Source organism: Balaenoptera ricei, chromosome 1 (assembly GCF_028023285.1).
Source record: "Balaenoptera ricei isolate mBalRic1 chromosome 1, mBalRic1.hap2, whole genome shotgun sequence".
NCBI lineage: Eukaryota > Metazoa > Chordata > Mammalia > Artiodactyla > Balaenopteridae > Balaenoptera > Balaenoptera ricei.
Genome location: NC_082639.1, coordinates 19,090,900 through 19,111,203, shown reverse-complemented (window position 1 = coordinate 19,111,203; position 20,304 = coordinate 19,090,900). Strand labels below are relative to the sequence as shown.

The 20,304-nt window shown below is 42.9% G+C and overlaps 1 long non-coding RNA gene across 3 annotated transcripts; it reads left to right on the top strand.

The window, feature by feature from the left end:
* Positions 1-22: 22 nt before the first annotated feature.
* LOC132361208 (uncharacterized) lies at positions 23-16,233 on the top strand. 3 transcript variants are annotated; one of them, XR_009501531.1, is made up of 6 exons: positions 23-161; positions 1,890-1,990; positions 2,411-2,516; positions 14,870-15,010; positions 15,604-15,718; positions 15,828-16,233. It is a non-coding gene; the product is annotated as an uncharacterized LOC132361208 (long non-coding RNA). The 3 variants fall into 3 exon arrangements; XR_009501519.1 differs by having other exon boundaries at positions 15,600-15,718; positions 15,828-16,232; XR_009501525.1 differs by lacking the exon at positions 14,870-15,010 and having other exon boundaries at positions 15,600-15,718; positions 15,828-16,232.
* Positions 16,234-20,304: the final 4,071 nt, after the last annotated feature.

Here is a 20,304-nt window from a genome sequence, read left to right as displayed (position 1 = left end):
CGCGGCGCAGGCGCCCGGTGTCGACGGCCCGGCGGGGGCGCGCGGGGCCCAGTAGCCGGCAGGAAGCGGCCCCGCCCTTCGCGTGCGGCCTTGGGGCCGGGGCGGGAGCCTGGCTGCGCGTTCGCACTTGACCTGCATCCGGGTTTTCTTGTTCCGCGCAGGTGAGGGGCTTGGGCGGTCTAGCTGGGGAGGGGCCTTTAGGTGCCCCCGACGACGGGACCTTTGGCGATCTTCTGGTCTTGCACCGTGACCAGAAATGGCTTATCCCCTCTTCATGCTTCGTCCCATTCAGTCGGTGGCAAGAATAGTAGGAATATAATGAACATTTACTGAGGGCTAGTTACTATGTACACTGCAACGCGTGCTTTGCAGGATTTACCTCATTTAACCTCACAACCAGCGAACTGAACATTATTATCCTCCTTTTATAGATGAAGAGGGCTTCCCTGTGCTTAATTGCCCAAGGCGAGACAGCTAGTTAGGTGGTTGCGTCAGGGTGCTGACTCCTTGTCCTGGGCTCTGAACCACGGTGGGCTTCTGCTCCAGCCGCCGCCTCCTCCTGCCCCCCCTCCACTCTCCGTCCACCTCTTCTTCACCGTATGTACAATCCTAATAATATTTACATTTCTAATGTTTTATTTCCCGTTTGCAAAACACTTTGCACCGCACAGTCTTGCTTGATTCTCTCAGAAGCCTCCATTTCTTTTACAAATAGAAAGACCAAGGGCCTAAGCTGTTCAATGAGTTATCCAAAGTTACAGTGGTAGGACTGGGGCTTCCTTTGTCAGGTTATTTAAAAAAAAAAATTTTTTTTTTTCCCAAGGCGTCTGAGCCAAGCTTGGAAGGAAGCCTGTGTTCGCAGAGAGGGAAACAGAGGCACAGAACAGGAAAGGAATGTGTCTTAAGGGTGTGCAGTTAGAGGAAAATCAGCTCTGATCTCCCACATAGTCCCCTCTGAGGCAAAGTGAAGCAAATTGAAGGTCAAAATCAAGGAAGCAGTGCCGTTAGGCACTTAGCCCCTGGGTCATGGGACAGGAAGAAGGATTAAAGTGTGTAGAATACATCTAATCTCTGTTAGATTTAAACTAAGGAAACAGGATTGCATTATGGTCCCAATCATTCTTTAACAATTGACCTGGCACCATCACAGAGATATGTCCAACAGATCACCCCTCTGGCTTCCTGTTCACTGCTTGTGTTGTTTCTGTTGCTTCCAACCCTACTGCCCCTTGCTCCCCACCAAGTTCTCCCTTTCATTCACTTAACAAATATTTATTGAGAGCCACTTCATGCGTTAAGGTCACCCTAAGAACCGCAGTTATTTTTCTTCTCTAAATTTCTCAAACACAGCAACTTCAGCAAAAATTGAGTTTTTAAGGTCAAATGAATTTGGAAATTGCTGCATCCTGTACCCCTGCATGGGGATCCATTAATGCATCTTAACACAGAAATGGCTCTGAGAGGTCCTAAAGTAAAAAGACTGGTTTAGCCTTTTTAACTCAGGGTTTAGGCCTTGTGCTGGGTACTAGGCTTACAGGGGTAAGGGCCACGCAAATCTACCCCTTCAGGAGCTCACAGATAGGGGAGACAGATAAGCAAACAACTAACTATGACACAACTTTATATGTACACTGATAGAGGCATTTGCAAAGTGCTGACAAAGCAGAGGAAGGATCGAGCAATCCAACCTGGAAAACTGAGGGAAGGCTTTGCAATAAGAGGATATTTGAGTAGGATTTTTCTAGGTGGAGAATATGGAAAAGGACATTCCATAGAAATAATGGCATATTTAGAGATATAAAGGTGTGCCTTTATGTTGGTCTTTGGGATAAGTATTAAATATTATTCAAGAGGTTTTGTTTTTGTTTTTGTTTTTGTTTTGCATGCAGTATACCACTCAAACTGGATTAAACAACAAATGGAATTCATTACCTCATGTAATGCAGAAAAGTTGTGGGCTTCAAGCATGGCTGGATCTAAGGGCTTAAAAGTAAGACATCAGGATTTGATCTCCATTTCTTAACTCTGTTTTCCTTTGTGTTGACTTCTTTCTCAGGCTGCCTTTCCCCATGAGATAGCAGAATGGCTGCTAACAACTTCACATCATATCCTTACCATTAGAGAGTTTCTTTTCCTCAGTGCTGTCAACAAAAGTCCCAGGACTGCATCTCATTGGTCTAACTTGGGTTACTCATGCATCATTAAGCCACTGTCTTCAGAAGGGGCGTGGACTATTCTGATAGCCCAGACCTGGGTCATGTGCTAACCTCTGGAGCTAAGGTGTGGTCAGTAGCTCTTAAATCTCATGGACTGAGAATTAGGGAAAGGTGGCTTCCTGTGTGACCAAAAATTTTCTCTTGGTCCCTTTATCTACTATCTACATTTTTTTTCTTCCTGATTTGTGCCTCAGGAGATACCAGCGTGGACTGCTTCAATGGGTCCCTAATTCTCTGGCTTACAGTTGAATTTATCCATAGAAGACATTGGAAGCGTGCAGAGGATTGGAGGAGGATGAAGTAAGGCCCCTTCCGCAGGCCCTTTCCCTTCTGGGTCACTGCATGTTGGCCACATACCTCTCTGCTGAGTCTTCTGTCTAGTGCCCCTCTTCATATGGGTCTCTCCTAGCTCTGGTAGAGTCTCCCTTCTCCTGGCCTAGAGGTGGTAGTAGCTCCCTTCTGCTGGCAGCCTCGGAGTTTCATCCTATCATTCCTTCTTGTTTCCCTCAACCCTGCCCACACATTTGTATATAACCTTTACCAAACTCAGCTCAGGTTAACCTTCTGCGGGAACCCTGACGGTTACATTCACCAAAGGTAATTCAAGTTTTTATTACCGAAAGAAAGGGAAATGAGTTAAGAGCAGGCAACAGGCGATAAGATAGCAATACTGATTTGGTAGAGCTATTACAATAAGGCAGACCAGAGATGACAGTTGCTTGGACAAGGGTTATAGGAAAGGAAGTGGTAAAAAATAGTATGTTCCTGGTGGAATTTAAAGGCAAAGTTAACAAAATTTACTGATGAATTATATGTAAGTTATGAGCATGAGAGAGGAGTTGGGATAGAAGCAGCTGGAAGACACAGGTCTGGAGCCTAGGAGTGGGCTCAAACCAAGCATAGTGATTTTGGAAGGAGGTGTGCGGGGTAGTTGAAATCATTAGCTCAGGTGAGATGACCCCGGAGGAGCAGGTGGAAAAGAAACACAAAAAGGGCAAAGGGCCGAATCCAGGACAACATCAATCTTTACATGGTGGGCAGAGGAAGCGGTGCCATCTTATATCTATCAACTAGGTTGTGAGCAACTTAAGAACAAGAATGGAATCTTCCACATCTTCCCTCTTACATTGTGCCCACAGTGTATAATAAGTGCTTGTTATGAATGAACTTCACGTAGTTTTACATTTCTAACACTCCCTCCCTCTCCTCCTCATCATTGTGAGGTTTGAGTTACAGGCAGAGAAGAAAAGAGAGAGAAATCGATCCCTTGTGACTCAATCCATTGAAACCTATGCCAAGGTTGATAAGCATTTTTGCTGTCCTGAAAAACTCAAGTAGAACCCGTCAGATGAGGCTACAGATCCTGAGTAGCTCACCTCTTACCTTGGAGGAGAATTTCCAGACAGATGATTGCACTTCAGATTTTGTTATTCTTATCTGAGTAGACTTAAAAGTCAATACTTTAAAAAGTCCTTATTAGGTTTGTGCTATGGAATTAATAGAAATGATAAAAGATCTCCATCTCACACTCCAGTGTTGCTGGTGGAATGTAAAAGGAGACAATCAATTTTTGGGAACTTTTGCCAGTTTTTCAAGCTAAGTGTACATCTACCCTGTGACTCGGAAATTCAACTCCTAGTTATATATTCACAAAAAATGTCAGCAAATATCCCCCAAAAGGGGGAGGGGTTGTACAAGAATGCTTTTAACATCTTTATTCATTCATAATATGCACAAACTGGGAATATTATAAATGTTCATCAAAAGAAGAATGGATAAGCAAACTATGGTATATTCCAACAATGGAATACTACACAGCCATAAAAAGAATAAACTACTGATACACATAACAGCATAAATAAATCTCAAAAAATTGTTGGGCAAAAAGAAGGCAGACACAAAAGAGTTATAGATGTATGATTCCATTTACATGAGGTTAAATAAAAGGCCAAACTAATCTATGGTGATCAGCATCAGAATAGTGGTTGCATCTGAAGGATGGAGATTGATTGGAAAGGGGTACAAAAGAACATTCAGGGAACATTCACATTTATTGGATTTCTACTATTTGCCCAGCACTGTTCTAGGCATTGAGAAGATAGTGGTGAACAAAACAGACCATGTCCCTGCTTTTATACAGATCTAAGTTCTTTTCATTGGCTGTGTAGCATCAATGCACTTTAAATAGAAAAAAGTGGCCTTTCTTTAAATATAATCAATGACAAGTCTGAGGAACTTTCTTCTCCAGTTTTTTAGTTGCTGGTGTGAAGGCAGCAAAATACAATGGAAAGAGCATGGGCTTCAGGAAGTCAGCTCCACCATCACTGGTGGTGCGATCTTCGAGCAGTTTCTTTAAACCCACTGAACCTCGCTTTTCCAATCTGTTGAATGACAGTGATGATATCTGCATTGCAGGGTTGTTTTCTAAAGAGCTAGACACATTACAGGTGCTCAGTAAACATTAGTTGGTTTATTACCAGTTTACAAGTAAATGTTATTCAAGGCAGCAATGTGTTACCTCCCTTGCAGCTAGGCATAAATTAATTTTGCCCAGTGAGATATGAGCAAAAGGAAGCTGACTTAGCTGGGAGAGGTACCTTGTGCACTTCTACTGTTCCTCTTTCTTCTAGCCTGCAATATGAATATGATAGCTGGAGCTCCAGCAGCCATTTTGGACCAGGAGGTAACTTTGAAGTTGGAAGCCACATGCTGGGATGGTGGATCCAAAAGATGTGGATCTCGGATCCCTTGTGACACTGGAGCTGCCATACCAGCCCTGGGTTGCCTGCATCCAGACTGCCTTTACCTGGGAGAGAAATATTCTTCTATACTGTTAGGTGTATGTTGCAGCCAAACCTAATCCCAAATGATATACCTTGTGAGTGACCCACAGTTCCCTATACTACTTTTCATGGCATCTATCACAGTTGTATTTAAGAGAATAATTATGCAGTTACAGATTTAATGGCCTAAGTCCATTACTAGAATATTAGTTCCATGGGGGCAGGGAGTAGTCTGTTCACTGATAAATCCCCAGCTCCTATAACAATATCTGGTTCTGGTATATAGTAGGTGCTCAATAAATGTGGAAGAGAGAAAGGGAGGGAGGAAACAGAGCTGCTTCTGATCGTGAGAGAGATCACCTCATGAGAGAACACATACTGAGAAAGGAAGAGGCCTGAAGATGGAAGCCTGCCTACCTGCCTGCCAATTGGTCTCTGTCTCGGTCTCTCTGTCTCAAAGGCTCATAGAACCCAGGCATATTAGATATTTAAATTCACGGCCTGCCACACACTCTAGATCTCCTATGGGATTTGCCTTGTAGATGACACCTTTTCCTGAAGAGGCTTTAATTACCCAGCCTCCCTGGTAACACCCTCATTTATCTCCTCTTCCTGGAAAATCAGTCATTCCCCAAAGAAGAGAGTTACAACATGATCCAAGAGCCGGCTGGGAAGGGGGGAAGCTTCTTACCAGCACCATTGGTTGGGAGATGAGTGATGTTGATTTTTTATACTTAAAATTTCTCATTATAAAAACTAGACTTGGTTTTTATGGGTAATTTGAAGACAAAAGGATAAATAAGAAAATTAAAATCACTTATAACCCCATGATCTAGAGATTATTCAATATTTTGATATATTTCCTTACAATCTTTTTTGTAAGATGAGGTATATCAGTGCCTTCTGAAGCCTGGATGCTGTGTAAGATTTCATCCAGCTATGTTCCTCTAAATTACAAAGAATCCGTCCTATTTGCCTGCAGACTCAGAGGCTGTAGAATTCACTGCAGATGGGTTCAAGAGCAGCAGGGCTACTCCACGCTGGAAGGAGCCGCTCTTTAAATGTTGCATTTCTTGAATTTGTTAGGAGGAGATATTATTTCCTGATTAATTTGAGCTGCAGATGGGTGGAGGATAATAAGAGCTAGATGACCATCATCAGGAGAGGGGGTGGGGCACAGAAAAGAAAGGAAGAAAATGGAACATTAAAAATAGGCAGCTGCATGAATAGCCCGGGAATTCAAATTATCTTGATTTTTCTTGACTATCAGGGTTTGATCAGGAGACAGAAGTCACACTAGTGATTTGAACAGAAAGAATTTAATATAAAGAATTGTTACCTACATATAAAGTTATTCACTAGTAACTAAACAGGTAAAAAAAAAGGGATCACAGAGGTAGCAACTGCAGGAAGCAGCTTCCCATTCCTAGGATGAAAGGAACCAACGGAAGAGGTTTAATTATTAAAACTTAGAAGATAAGAGGATATTCAGCCATAAAAAGGAATGAAGCACAGATACATGCTACAACTTCGATGAACTGTGAAAACATTATGCTAAGTGAAAGAAACCAGTCACACTAGTCTACATATTGCATGATTCCATTCATGTCAAAGTCCAAAACAGAGAAATCTACAGAGACAGAAGATAGCTTAGAGGCTGCCAGTGGCTGGGAGGGTGGGGATAGGGAGTATAGGAAATATTGAGGGGGGGGGGGAGTGTGATAGCTACAGGGTACAGGTTTTTTTTTTTTAATTGTGGTAAAATATGTGTAACATAAAATATACTATTTTAACCATTTTTAAATACACGGTTTAGTGACATTAAGTACATTTGCACTGCTGTGCAACCATCACCACCATCCATCTCCAGAACATTTTTCATCTTTCCAAATTGAATCTCTCTACCCAGTCAACTCCCCACCCCCCTCCCTCCATTCCTGGCAGCCACCATTCCCTGCTTTCTGTCTCTATGAATCTGACTAAGTACCTCATGTAAGTGGAATCATACAGTATCTGTCCTCTTGTGTCTGCCTTATTTCACTTAGCATAATGTTTTCCAGTTTGATCCATATCGCAGGATATGTCAGAATTTCCTTCCTTTTAAGGCTGAATAATATTCTGTTGTATGTATACACCACATTTTGTTTATCCACCTGTCAATGGACACTTGAGTTGATTCCATGTTTTGGCTATTATGAATAATGCTGCTATGAATTTGGGTATTCAAATATCTGTTTGAGTCCCTGCTTTCCGTTCTTTTTCGTATATACCCAGAAGTGGCATTTCTGGATCATATGGTAACTCTATTTTTAAAATTTTGAGAAATCACCATACTGTTTTCCACAGTGGCTGCATCATTTTACATTCCCACTAGCAGTGCACGGGGTTCCGGTTTCTCCATATCCTCACCAATACCTGTTATTTTCTTTTTTTCTTCTTTTGGAGCAGAGAAAGGTTTATTTCAGGGCCAAGAAGGGAGAACAGGCAGCTCATGCTCAAAACACCCAAACTCCCCAATGGCTTTCAGGGGAACATTTTTAAAGGCAACATTTGGTGGGGGGGAGGCTGAAGGATTCATGACTTTCTTCTCATTGACTGGTTGTGAAGTAACAGTGTGGTGTTTTAGGAATCTTAATCATCAACCTTCTGGTTCTGAACAGTCTGGGGTCCAGTGCTTGTGCTCAGCAGGTAGCCGCCATCCTCCACGTGAGTGTGGGGGTCTTAGTTCCTGTAGAACAACTGGTTTCAGGACTTCATGAAGCTCAGGTTCTCGATGTCTCATCGCAGAAAGAATTCAGTGAGAGACAAAGCGATAGGTAAGAAGTGGATTTATTTAGAGAGAGACACACTCCACAGACAGAGTGCGGGCCATCTCAGAAAGTGAGAAAGTCCACCTATTATTTTCTTTTCAGGGTTTCTTTTAGAGGTGACGAAAATGTTCTGAAATTAATGGTGGTGATGGTTGCACATACCCATGGATATACTAAGAACCATTGAATTGTACAGTCTAGATGAGTGAATTGTATGGTATGTGAAATATGTCAATAAGGGCGTTAAATACGTAAGAGAAGGGCACAGCAGGCCTGGGCCCCAGACCTCTGAGGAAGGGGTGCTGATGTCTCTGAGGGGTTGCTATGAAGTTGGTTGTCCAGGTGCTGGAAAGAACTGCAAAACCAGATTCAGCTGCTGCTGCACTAGAGTGAAGCAGTGTTGCCGAGTGATGTACGTACGAACGGGAAATAGGAAGGAGTAAGTCCTTCTTCCTCGTGCAGCCTCACAGTCTCCCTCACCGGGAGCAGCTGGCAAAGCAGGAAGGCGCTTTCAGCCCCGGCACCCCAAAGCCATCCGCTGGAAGTGTGGGTTTAGAACTGAGAGAAGATCTTAATGACATGCTGTCTTAATCAGCTTGGGTTGCTGTAACAAAATACCATAAGCTGGGTGGCTTATCAACAACAGACATTTATTTCTCAGTTCTGGAGGGTGGAAGTCCAAGCTCACGGTCAGGTTCTGGTGAGTGCCTTCTTCCCGGTTTACAGATGTCTTCTTGTGTATCCACACATGGCAGAGAGAGAGCAAGCCAGCTCTCTGGCCTCTTCTTTTTTTGTTGTTGTTAGTTTCTGGTGTGCAGTGAAGTGATTCAGTTATACATATTCTTTTCCGTTATAGGTTATTACAAGATATTGAATATAGTTCCCTGGGCTATACAGTAGGACCTTGTTGTTTATCTATTTTATATTCAGTCGTTTGTATCTGCTAATCCCAAACTCCTAATTTATCTCTCCCTACTCCCTTTTCCCTTTGGTAATCATAAGTTTGTTTTCTATGTCTGTGAGTCTGTTTCTGTTTTGTAAATAAGTTCATTTGTATATTTTAGATTCTACATATAAGTGATATATGGTATTTGTCTTTATTGTTCTGACTTATTTCACTTAGTATGATAATCTCTAGGTCCATCCACGTTGCTGCAAATGGCATTATTTTATTCTTTTTTATGCTTGAGTAGTATTCCATTGTATGTATATACCACATCTTTACCCATTCATCTGTCGATGGACATTTAGGTTGCTTCCATGTCTTGGCTATTGTAAATAGTGCTGCTATGAACATTGGGGTGCATGTATCTTTTCGAGGTATGGTTTTCTCTGGATATATGCCCAAGAGTGGGATTACTGGGTCATATAGTAACTCTATTTTTAGGGTTTTTTAAAAATATTTATTTTATTTTACTTTTTATTAATTTTAATATTTATTTATTTATTTGGCTGCATCAGGTCTTAGTTGCAGCATGTGGGATCTTTCGTTGCGGCACATGGGCTTCTCTTTAGTTGAGGCGCATGGGCTCTAGAGCGTGCGGGCTTAGTTGCCCTGTGGCCTGTGGGATCTTAGTTTCCTGACCAAGGATCGAACCCACGTCCCCTGCATTGGAAGGCAAATTCTTTACCACTGGACCACCAGAGAAGTCCCTATTTTTAGTTTTTTAAGGAACCTCCATACTGTTTTCCATAGTGGCTGCACCAATTTACATTCCCACCAACAGTGCAGGAGGGTTCCCTTTTCTCCACACCCTCTCCAGCATTTATTATCTGTAGACTTTTTAATGACAGCCATTCTGACCAGTGTGAGGTGGTACCTCATTGTAGTTTTGATTTGCCTTTCTCTAATGATTAGTGATGTTGAGCATTCTTTCATGTGTTTGTTGGCCATCTGTGTGTCTTCTTTGGAGAAATGTCTATTTAGATCTTCTGCCCACTTTTTGATTGGGTTGTTTTTTTTGTTTGTTTGTTTTTTAAATTAATTAATTAATTAATTAATTTATGGTTGTGTTGGGTCTTCGTTGCTGTGTGCAGGTTTTCTCTAGTTGCGGTGAGCGGGGGCTACTCTTCGTTGTGGTGTGAGGGCTTCTCATTGTCGTGGCTTCTCTTGTTGCAGAGCACGGGCTCTAGGCGTGCAGGCTTCGGTAGTTGTGGCACATAGGCTCAGTAGTTGTGGCTTGCAGGCTCTGGAGCTCAGGCTCAGTAGTTGTGGCGGACGGGCTTAGTTGCTCCGCGGCATGTGGGATCTTCCCTGGCCAGGGCTCGAACCTGTGTCCTTTGCATTGGCAGGCAGATTCTTAACTGCTGCGCCACCAGGGAGGCCCTGTTTGTTTGTTTGTTTGTTTTGTTATTGAGCTGTATGAGCTGTTTATATATTTTGGAAATTAAGCCCTTGTCAGTTGTATTGTTTGCAAATATTTTCTCCCAGTCTGTAGATTGTCTTTTTGTTTTGTTTATGGTTTCCTTTGCTGTGCAAAAGCTTATAAGTTTGATTAGGTCCCATTTGCTTATTTTTGCTTTTATTTATTATTGCCTTGGAAGACTGAACTAAGAAAACATTGCTATGATTTATGTCAGAGAATGTTTTTCCTGTGTTCTCTTCTAGGAGTTTTATGGTGTTCTGTCTTATATTTAAGTCTTTAAGCGATTTTGAGTTTATTTTTGTGTATGGTGTGAGGGTGTGTTCTAACTTCATTAATTTACATGTGGCTGTCCAGCTTTTCCAACACCACTTGCTGAAGAGATTATCTTTTCTCCATTGTATATTCTTGCCTTCTTTGTCAAAGATTAATTGACCATAGGTGTGTGGGTCTATTTCTGGGCTCTTTTTTCTGTTCCATTGATCCATATGTCTGTTTTTGTGCCAATACCATGCTGTTTTGATTATTGTAGCTTTGTAGTATTGTCTGAAGTCTGGGAGGGTTATGCCTCCAGCCTTGTTCTTTTTCTTCAGGATTGCTTTGGCAATTCTGGGTCTCTTATGGCTCCATGTAAATTTTAGGATTATTTGTTCTATCGATAGTTCTGTGAAAAATTTCATGGGTAATTTGATAGGGAGCACATTAAATCTGTAGATTGCTTTAGGTAGTATGGCCATTTTAGCAATATTAATTCTTCCAATGCAAGAGCATGGGATATCTTTCCATTTCTTTAAATCATCTTCAACTTCTTTTATCAGTGTTTTATAGTTCTCAGTGTATAAGTATTTCACCTACTTGGTCAGGTTTATTCCTAAGTATTTTATTCTTTTTTGATGTGATTTTAAAAAGGATTTTTTTTAGTACTTTCCCTTTCTGATGTTTCATTGTTAATATAAAGAAACGCAACAGACTTCTGCATGTTAATCTTGTATTTTACTACCTTGCTGAATTCGTTTGTCAGTTGTAGTAGTTTTTGTGTGGAGTCTTTAGTGGTTTCCATATATAGTATCATGTCATCTGCACATAATGACAATTTTACCTCTTCCCTTCTAATTTGAATAACTTTTATTTCTTTTTCTTGTCTGATTGCTCTGTCTAGGACTTCCAATATCATGTTGAATAGAAGTGGTGAGAGTGGTCATCCTTGTCTTGTTCCAGATTTTAATGGGAAGGCTTTCAACTTTTCACCATTGAGTATTATGTTGGCTGTAGTTTTGTTATAAATAGCTTTTATTATATTGAGATATGTTCCCTCTATACCCACTTCGGTAACTTTTTTCCTTTTTTTATTATGAATGGATGTTGAATTTTATCAAATGCTTTTTCTGCATCTATTGAGATGATCATGTGGTTTTTGTCATTTCCTTTGTTGATGTGGTGTAACACATTGATTGATTTGTGTATGTTGAACCATCCTTGTGACCCTGGGATGAACCCAACTTGATTGTGGTCTATGATCTTTTTTATGTGTTGTTGGATTTGGCTTGCTAGTATTTTGTTGAGAATTTTTGCATCTATGTTCATCAAAGATATTGGCCTGTAATTTTCTTTTTTGGTAGTATCTTTGTCTGGTTTTGGTAGTATCTTTATCAGGGTGGTGGCTTCATAGAATGACTTCAGGAGTGTTACCTCCTCTTCGGTCTTTTGGAAGAGTTTGAGAAGGATCAGTATAGGTTCTTCTTTGTATGTTTTGGTAGAATTCCTCAGTGAAGCCATCAGTCCTGGACTTTTGTTTGCAGGGAATTTTTTTATTATAGATTCTATTTCACTTCTAGTGATCGGTCTGATCAAATTATTTATTTCTTCTTGATTCAGTTTTGGTGGGCTGTAGGTTTCTAGAAACTTGTCCATTTCTTCTAGGTTGTCCAATTTGTTGGCATCGCCTCTTCTTATAAGGGCACTAATCCCATTCATGAAGGCTCTGCCCTCATGACCTAATTACCTCCCAAAGGCCCCACCTCCAAATGCCATCACATTGGGATTAGGGTCTCAGCACATGAATTTGGGGGTCACACAAACATTCGGTCCATTGCATTTGCATACCTTGGCAACTGGAAGATTTTATCCTTCACTATGACTGAGACTAGCTTTGTAGTTTCAGAAACTGTGTATGCAAGGGTGTCTTCAAAAAGATACCCACAAGCTTGGTAATAAGGTTAAACTTGTAAAAATCCATTCATGAGTAGATGAGATACATGTCTATTCAAAAGGCCTCCCAAAGGTGGCCAAGCCCCAAATACAATGCAAGAAGCCAAAATCTAAGCACCTAGCTCTTTGACTTTGGCCTGTGGCTCTGTGCCTCTACTTATACTGCTCCCTAGCTTAAAGAAAAATAATAACAGTAGCTAATGTTATTGAGACATCACTCAGTGCCAGGCATTGTTCTATATTACATCCTTACAACAAACTGCAAGGGAGGCAGTATTACCATGCCAATTTTACACATGAGGAAACTGAGGTTTGGAGGGGTTATGTACTTTCCTAAGGTTTCAGAGAAAGTAAGCTCCAGAGCCTGTACTCTTAGCCTTGATACTATGCTGCCTCCCTCTGTCCTGCTCTGTGCTTCTCTTAGCTATTATTGGACAGGCCATGTGATCTTCCTTCAGTCAGGGAGCAACATCACTGGAGATCTAGAAGACACTAAAAAAACCCCACCTAAATGACCAGACCAGAGATCATGTGCACAGTTGTACTACAATGTGTGTGGCCACTGAGTGGTTTTCAAATGCTACCAGCATTCATCTTGATGTTGCTAGTGTCTAAAGGACCAGGCTGAGTTGCCTCAGTTCTGGGAGGGACCACTGAGTTGGACTTTTTTTTTATGAAGCCAAATTCTTGAGGAAAGACTTGTTCTTTCAGGGCTCAGTGGGATTAGTCAGGTCTGGGTTCTCAGGTGCTCAGAGAAACCTGGTGGAGGAGAAAGGGGATGGGCTGCTGGCCCCATGGTGTGGAGGCCTACCTGGCACCAGATGAGAGTCCTGCTTGTGACGGGTTCCTGAGGTTCTTTTTGGACCTGTGGGCTCACAAGAAGCTATTTCCAGGGGCTGCTGAAGGCCTGACCCATGCTTTGGAGGGGGAGGCTCACGGTAAGGACCAGAGAGGGTAGGGGGAGTATATATCAGTGGGAGGTCACCAGCAGGGGGCAGCGGACCCAGCTCAGTGATGGTCTCAAAGCAGCTGGTAGAGCAGAGGTCATGGCAAGAGGAGTAATTAAGAAAGGAAAACCCAAGAGATGTTACAGAGCACACAGTACACTTGAAATGTTTCCTGAGACTCTCTCAAAAAAGCAGAAGATGGGGCTGGGGAAGAGAATGTCACGTTGAAGTGGTTAATTTCCAACTATTAGAAGCTTGTGCTATAATAATCGGGGTATAAAAAGGAAAAGTATTATTAGCCAAAGTCATGGTCTGGTGAGGCCTGGGTTGAATGGGTTACAGTTGAAAGGTAAATTAAATAAGCACATTTATCCAACAAATCAAGCTGTCGGCTTTAGGTGATTTGACTTGAAAGGAATTTTTTTTTTAATTAATTAATTTATTTATTTATTATTTTGGCTGTGTTGGGTCTTCGTTTCTGTGCGAGGGCTTGCTCTAGTTGTGGCGAGCGGGGGGCCACTCTTCATCGCGGTGCGCGGGCCTCTCACTACCGCGGCCTCTCTTACTGCAGAGCACAGGCTCCAGACGCGCAGGCTCAGTAGTTGTGGCTCACGGGCCCAGTTGCCCCGCGGCATGTGGGATCTTCCCAGACCAGGGCTCGAACCTGTGTCCCCTGCATTGGCAGGCAGATTCTCAACCACTGCGCCACCAGGGAAGCCCACTTGAGAGGAATTGACTCAGACATCTACCTTGCTCTTTTACTTCAAAAGTATCCCGTGTACTAAACTTACTGTGATAATCATTCCATGATGTGTGTGAGTCAAATCATAATGCTGTATACCTTAAACTTATACAGTGTTGTATGTCAATTGTATCTTAATAAAACTGGAAGAAAAACAAAAGTATCCCAGGTAGCTTTGACCATTTTCTGAATTTACAGTTTTTCAGTTTTTAAAGTGGCAGCAGCATACTGGAAATGCCCACAGAGTAGAGTTTGTTTTCTTTCTTTCTTTGAATCTGTGATTTATTTCAGTCAGAATAGACACCAACACCTTTTAAGAGCAGTGAAAGTCATTGTCACATATTGAGGTATGGGGAAGTCATTCTGGCTTATACATAGGTTAACTTGATTTTATGCTAACTAACACAGCCTGTTTGTGGCCTATCAAACAAACATTGTACATCTGCTTTAATTATTAAAGAAAAGGACATATTGACCAGAAGTAAAGAATGTCCATGTTAAAAATAAAGATTTAATGCCTCCCTTCCTGGGATGCCAATGCTAGTACTCCTTTGATGATAAGACTCCCTTCCCAGGTGCCAAGGCCATACTGACTTGCTGTGTATGTGCTGATCTGTTTGTTTTTAAACCTTGAAGGAATGTATCCCTGACTTATTTGGTTTTCTTTGTCCTGACAATATACAAAATTGTGCTGAAAACCATGGTTCTCCAGAGCAGTTCCTCAGTTATCCGAGAGGCTGTCTCCCAGGCTATAGTCCTCAGTTTGGCTCAAGTAAAACTCTCTTCTATTCCTATTACAGTTTGGGACCTGGGACCTGGGACCCTTTGCTGCAGTACTTGCACCTGGACAAATATCTCCTCGACCAGCAGAATACAAGAAACTATAAGGAACTAAAAATAACTGCCCACATGTGCAGTTGGGGCAAAATATGAACAATGAGGTACAAAAAGGCCAAAACCCAACTGCCACTTCTGAGGTGCCAGGAGCAAAAGCAGGATACTACACATGATCCCTACAAGGGGGTGGGCAGACCACCTAAGCCACCCTTCTGGCCTACCCACCGATCCACCCCACCCTCACCCCATTTAAGGGACCAGCTTGTCACCCCCTCAGGGAGTGAGCAAGGACGCCTGTTACATGTTTTTGCTCCCTTGTGCTGTAGCGATAAAGCCTTGCCTGAGTTCCTTGTCTGGCCTCATCAATTTCTATTGATTAAAGAGTGCAAAAACCCAGATCGGTAAAAGGAGTTTGCTGTCGTTCATGAGATGAGGCCCAGATTGATCTGGATTCAGAGCAGCTTTCACACTGAGGACCCATCAGTTTGCTACTATGAGTCCACATAAGTGGGCACCACATGGGGCTCTTGGGAATGCCCCTAGAGAGCCAGAGCCAGCTTTCCAGGCATGTGTGAATTGTGCATTCCTATACAACCTCACACTCAAAGGGGCCTCACACTTGGTTTAATGCTCTGCGTTTGCCATCTTGAAGTTCTTAATAATTTTATCTTTGAACATCTTTCTGTTTGTCAGCAAGGTCTGATGGGTGCCACATGCGTGTGAGCAGAGGAGTTAAAAGCAACGTGTGTGCGGCATTCTTTGCACATAGCATTCCTGACGTCCTCATCAGGCGTGCTCAAGGCAAATCCTAGGTGACCATTAGGCCTGTGATTCAGTGGGGGCAGGGGTGGGAGTGGGGAAGGACTGACGTTCTGGAGAGGCTACACTTTCCATTCCAACTGAAACTTTCTTTCAATGCAGGAAGAAGGCAACGGACAAGGATCCCCATCATGTCCTTCTTACGCGTGTTACTTCCCTGTATCAGCCTATCAGACAACCACTTCTGCTGAAAATGGTGCCCTAGATGGAAAGGGAAAGCTCAGGCCACCCACAGCTCCTTCTCTTTTTATTTCTTTACTCATCAATAAGCTGAAGGCAGAGAATGTTGGTAGGATATGTGTATACCCATTAAGAAATAAAAACAATTGAGTTAGTTTTGTGTAGGATTTCCATTGTTTGGGTAAGAACACAATACCTATTCATGTACAAGCAATGAAATACGAATTGTGTCATATCAGTGATTTCCATATGAGTTAGTGCTCTTATATTTGCGTTTAAAATGGGTATTGCGGGCTTACCTGGTGGCGCAGTGGTTGAGAATCTGCCTGCCAAGGCAGGGGACACGGGTTCAAGCCCTGGTCTGGGAAGATCCCACATGCTGCGGAGCAACTAGGCCCGTGAGCCACAACTACTGAGCCTGCGCGTCTGGAGCCTGTGCTCCGCAACAAGAGAGGCCGCGATAGTGAGAGGCCCGCGCACCGCGATGAAGAGTGGCCCCCGCTTGCCGCAACTGGAGAAAGCCCTCGCACAGAAACGAAGACCCAACACAGCCAAAAATAAAAATAAATAAAATAAAGAATTACACACACACAAAAAAAGAGTAAAATATCAAAAAAAAAAAAATGGGTATTGCATAAAATAAAAATGAATGGTAAGGGCTTCCCTGGTGGCGCAGTGGTTGAGAATCTGCCTGCCAATGCAGGGGACACGGGTTCGAGCCCTGGTCTGGGAAGATCCCACATGCCGCGGAGCGACTGAGCCCGTGAGCCACAACTACTGAGCCTGCGCGTCTGGAGCCTGTGCTCCACAACAAGAGAGGCCGCGACGGTGAGAGGCCCGCGCAGCGCGATGAAGAGTGGCCCCCGCTCGCCGCAACTAGAGAAAGGCCTCGCACAGAAACGAAGACCCAACACAGCCAAAAATAAATTAATTAATTAAAAAAAAAAAAAAAAATGAATGGTAAAAAATGGTCCCTTTAATGGCACTTTTTCTCACTTTTTGGGCCCCTGCACTTTCGTTTTGCACTGGGTCCTGGATGTTACGTAGCTGGCCCTGCAGATATCCTAGTTTGGACTGAAAAGTCGTCTCCGCCTTGTCCAGCTCAGCCCGGGCTCTGGGGCTGAGACACAGTGCCTGCTCTCCACCACACCCAGGGCCATGTCCACAGCTTCCGTCTCCCCTTCTGGGTTCTCTTGTTTCCTGCTTAGTCCTGGCCCCATGAAATTTCATCATCAGTCCCTCAATTATATTAACCATCACACTTTATATTGTTTGCTTCGTTTTCTGACTCCTTTGTATGGAGTTTCTCTTTTTTTCATTGCTGTATGTATGTACTTAGCACATGACAAGTGCTCAAAACACCATTTTTTCACTTTTTATTGTGAAAATTTCAAGCATACACAAAAACAGAGATGACGATTTAATGAATCCTTGTGGACTATTGCCAGCTTTGACTACACTATCCTGCCATTCTTGTTTCACCTCAACAATTTTAGTCTTTCTCTTTCGTGTTGTTGGATTTCCTCAAATGCCTTGTAATTCTCGGTGGACAACTCCCACTTATGAATGAAGAGCTATATTGCTTCCTGCAGAGAGTTGGCTGGGTTTCCTTTGCAGTTGTGTGGGTTTCCTTCGCAGTCGTGTGGGTTTGTTTATTCAAAGGCTTACGGTCCCCTCCGTGGGAGGGGTAATTTTTGTCTCTGAGGAAGTGAACAAGGTCTCTCCATCAGCTTCCCCTTCAGGTGTGTGAGTGAGGAGCCGGTAGGCTGCCTTGGGACGCAGGCAAAAAAAAGCAAGACTGACTTTAGGGGCAGGGAGCTTCAGTGTCTATCATGCCTGCACAGGGCTGTCTTTCCTTATTTCTCCTCCTGGTTATTCTAGAGGTCCATTCATTTTTTCAGCTCCATCTTGACCCCGCCCCCCCACCCCAGTATCCTTACCATGGGCTCTCTACAGCCAAATCACTTCCACTGTTTAGAGTAATTCTTAGGGCTTCAACTGGGGCATAGCTGCTCTGTGCCTGTTGGCACAGCAATCCCTCTGATTGCTGCCCAGAGCACTCTTGTTCTTTTTTTTTTTTTTTTTTAAAGATTTATTTTTTTATTGATTAATTGATTGATTGATTGATTGCTATGTTGGGTCTTCGTTTCTGTGCTAGGGCCTTCTCTAGTTGCGGCAAGCGGGGGCCACTCCTCACCACGGTGCGCGGGCCTCTCACTATCGCGGCCTCTCCCGTTGCGGAGCACAGGCTCCAGACGCGCAGGCTCAGTAATTGTGGCTCATGGGCCCAGCCGCTCCGCGGCATGTGGGATCTTCCCAGACCAGTGCTCGAACCCGTGTCCCCTGCATTAGCAGGCAGACTCTCAACCACTGCGCCACCAGGGAAGCCCCACTCTTGTTCTTGATACCTACTGACTTTAAGCCCAAAGCCACTCTGGGACGGAGAGGAGGTGAATGCGTGTGCTTAGGTTCCATATTGAATGGGAAACTCTTAACAAATATTTTTGGCATAATTAAATTTTTTTTTCTCCCACTTAAGTTCAGAGGGTGTGGCTTCTTCATCTGTGGTCTCCAGGGCTTATCCAGAGGCTCGTGGGCCTGGGTCCCAGTTTTCCAGGGTCTTTCTCCAAGCTCTGAGGTACAGCATCAGCCTCTGTTTCAGGTCCTCTGAGTTTCAGCTCCGCGGGGCCCCTCCTCCAAGCATCTAAGTTGTAATCATTCCAACCTCTTCCTCTTTTCCCCCCAGCCTTCGGGGTGGGAGCTGCGTCTTATCTGTATGATACTTAGCGGTCTCTCTGTACTTTCAGTTGCCTAGTGAACAACTTTATTCCTAGTTACCAATTCTTTATATTAAAATTTCTGTTCCAAAAACTGGCGTGGTTTCTGTCTCCTGACTGGACCCTGATTGATACAATAGTTGCCTAAAATACCATATACTCAGTGTACCAAAGGAACGAAAGATGCCTTGGCCCAGGGCAACGGTGAAGGTTGAAAGCTAATGCTCTTGTGCTCCTCCAGACTCAGAGAAAGTTGCATTTTATGCTTAAAAATGAACAAAGAATGTAAAGGTACAAAAGTATTGTCTATTGACATACCGAGGATGGGATTTAAAAAAAAAAATACAGACTTTGGAATCAGTTATATCTGGGTTTGAATCCAGGCTCTGTGGCTTACACACCCAAATGACTGAATTTCTTTGAGCCTCAGTTTCTGTATTTGTAAAACAGGGATTGAACAGGTTCCTTGCAGGGCTGTTGAGAGAATGCAATGCGATAATGGATGTAAAGTGCTTAGCACAGGGCCTGGCACAGAGTTAAAACTCAATGAATGGGGTGGATGGAGGATGGAGGATGTAGCAGGACTCAGTGATGCAGTGGAAAGGGGACAGACTAGAGCTCATAAGACGGTTCTAGTCCTGTGTCTACAGCTAACTAGCCCCCCTTTCCTCACAAGTAATACCAAGTTTGAGCTGCGTCAAACCAAGTTAGGTTCCCTAATGCTGGTTTCATCTTACAGGCCTGCAAGAAAATGAGGCAAATAATGAGGCTGTCCTAAATTTTTCATAAAGCTAAATTATTCAGTTTCAAGGATTATCCTTTGTTGTGAGATTTTGCCCTTACTATTTGGGTGTTGATGTCCTGTTTCAATGAAATAATAGTATATAGTACGGTATTTTTTCCCATGTTCTCACCGGACAGACGGGATGAGCGAATTCTCTGGGGTCTCTTTTATAAGGGCACTAATCCCATTCATGAGGGTTCCAACCTCATGTTCTAATCACCTCCCCCAAACCCCACCTCCAAAAACCATCACACTGGGGATTAGATTTCAACATATGAACTGGGGGCAGGGGGGCATCTGTTCTTTAAGTCTGCATCCTTCTTAGAAACTGTACATCCTTTTTATTTGTCAGGTAAAGGTGAAATCCTAATGTGTGGTGAACTTACCCCATGGAAATTCAACCACACCAGGAAAGGCAGCACAGCAGAGGGATGAAGAGCTCAGGTTTTGGAGTCAGGCAGTTCTGGGCTCAAATAGCAGTTCTGCTATTTACCAGCTATATGACCTGAGTCTCAGTTTCTTCATCTGTAAAATGGGGATAATATTAAAACTTACCTCATGGAATTGTTATAAAGGAGAATTGAGATGTACATGAATTCTTAGTATAGTGTGTGGCATATAATAAGTGCTTATTAAATGTATGAGTATGTATACATTATTCTGTGTGTGTGTGTGTATAAATAAAGATTTCAGCTCTATTCCACACCTGTCTTTGTAGATTGGAAACTTAGAAAGAAGAGAGACACATTTGCTTAGAATTACTTAAGAAAAATCACAAGTGTTCATTATACAATTTCAAAGTGAATAAGTAAATAAATAAGTAAATACGGAAACCATC